This window comes from Sorex fumeus, unplaced genomic scaffold (assembly GCF_029834395.1).
Source record: "Sorex fumeus unplaced genomic scaffold, SorFum_2.1 ptg000265l, whole genome shotgun sequence".
Taxonomy (NCBI): Eukaryota; Metazoa; Chordata; class Mammalia; order Eulipotyphla; family Soricidae; genus Sorex; species Sorex fumeus.
This window is the reverse complement of record NW_026606322.1, coordinates 35,147,485-35,149,661: the sequence shown is the minus strand read 5'-3', so window position 1 is coordinate 35,149,661 and position 2,177 is coordinate 35,147,485.

Sequence of the window (2,177 nt, the reverse complement as noted above, 5' to 3'; positions counted from 1 at the left end):
TGATCAATTCAATCTTGATCTTGATCTGGGTTGATCAATTCAATCTTGGTACCTCTTGACTCTCCCAGAGCTCTGGGCATGGGACTAAAATTTTCAAACCTCTAATCACTCTTTTGATTCTCTGACAATTAGCCTTAATCATCAGGTGCATTCTCAAAATTACCTCATTAATGTCACAATTTTTTTTTTTTGAAATTTCAAGGGTTTTAGAACTTCTGTGAAGTCAAAGGGAGGAAGACCAAATAAACACCTTTCATACAAATCACAAGAGCCCAACATCTAGTTTAGGAATAACTCTAATAAAATTTTCAAGACATTTTCTTAGTGAAACAACAACTATAAAAATAAGTTCACATGACTATTGGAGAAAATATGGCACAAGGAGTAACATCCTGGTTGAAAATCCTTGGAGTGAATGGTTGGCTTGACCTAAATGAGATCGTCATTTGTGGAGTTCTGTGTTCCTTGGCTAATCAACAGTCAAGCAGATGTTTCAATTATGGAGTAGATATAGTAAATAAATGCAAAAAAATAGTTAAAACTGTACAGTTCAAAAATATTGTCCTTCTTTTTTCAAAGTTAAACACAAATGTCTTAGTCACTTTATGAAACATGGTTCACAACTGCCTTTTCCAACCAGCATTTAAACTGCGGTTGATATTGCAGCACTATAGTCAAAGTGGACTGATTTCTGCTCATTTAGCACAGCGGTAGAGCGTTTTCCTTGCACGCAGCCAGCCCGGCTGAGCTAGGTTTGGTTCCTTTGCCCCTCTCGGAGAGCCTGGCAAGATACCGAGAGTACCTCGCCCGCATGGCAAAGCCTGGCAAGCTACCCGTGACGTGACATATTCAATATGCCAAACATAGTAACAACAAGTCTCAAAATGGAGATGTTACTGGACCTGCTCGAGTAAATCGATGAACAACGGGAGGACAGTGTTTGTTTGTTTCAGACAATACTAATTTTTTAGTGACATTGAACCTGGCCTGCTCCGTTTCCGACCTGGGCTGGTTCACCCCTCCTTAGGCAACCTGGTGGTCACCGTATTGATGCCGAACTTAGTGTGGAGACCCGATCGGCATTCCACACTACAGCCCAGAACTCCTGGACTCAAGCGATCCTCTGGCCTCAGCCTCCTCAGTAGCTAGGACTACAGGTGCGCACCACCATACCAGCTGGCCAGGCTGGAGTGATAGCACAGTGGTAGAGAGTTTGCCTTGTGCGCAGCCAGCCCAGCTGAGCTGGGTTCGATTCCTCCGCCCTTCTTGGAGAGCCTGGCAAGTTACCTTGAATATTCAATATGCCAAACACAGTAACAAGAAGTCTCACAATGGAGATGTTACTGGGCCTGCTCAAGCAAATCGATGAACAATGGGAGGGCAGTGAACCTGGCCAGCCTTGAATTGAGCAATTCTCATTGACCTACTTCATCCTTTGTTTGGTCACTTAAAGGCCAGGAAGTGGTGCTGCTGAGTGGAGTGAGGAATCTGACCCGGCTGTAGAGAAGTGGCCTTAAGCACTGAGCCTCTGATGAATTTACACATCCAAGGAAATTTTCATCCTAGAGATAAAATTTCCCAGCATATTCAAGCTTTTCTCTATGCAACTTGTGAAAATGCAGGCTACCCTCCTCTGAGGTAGGAGAAGACAGTCATATCACTGCCAAAAGGCAGTTCTTCACACTCTTGCCTTCCTCCTGAGCATGTAAAATTAATTGGGGTGCCACTTGAGAAACTGGCATTTGGCAGAATTGACAGGTGTGAACATTCTTTCTTCACGTTGTGCTGAGTCATCTAGTGGAAAATGGTGGCAACATCTTGAGCTGTTTTCCACAGAACAACATGGGGCTACTGTTTGCCACCGAACAACACTTTCCCTCAGCAGAGATAAGAGCTGCTGTGAAAAGCACTGACAGATCTGATTTCGTTCTGGGAAGGAAGTTTTATGACACTCCACTGGAAACTAACTCATTAGCTGTGATCTTGAAAAAAAATCCTGGCATTTTGAGATAAAGTAGTTTGATCACTAATATGTCACATAAAGAGGCTTTGAAGGAACTTAAAAGATACCTTTGATCAGTGTAAAAATGAAATGTTTCAGTTTAGTAAAAAATTTCCCCTTGAAGGAAAATAAGCCCAACCATGCATGCATGTATATGTGTACATGGGTTGTGTGT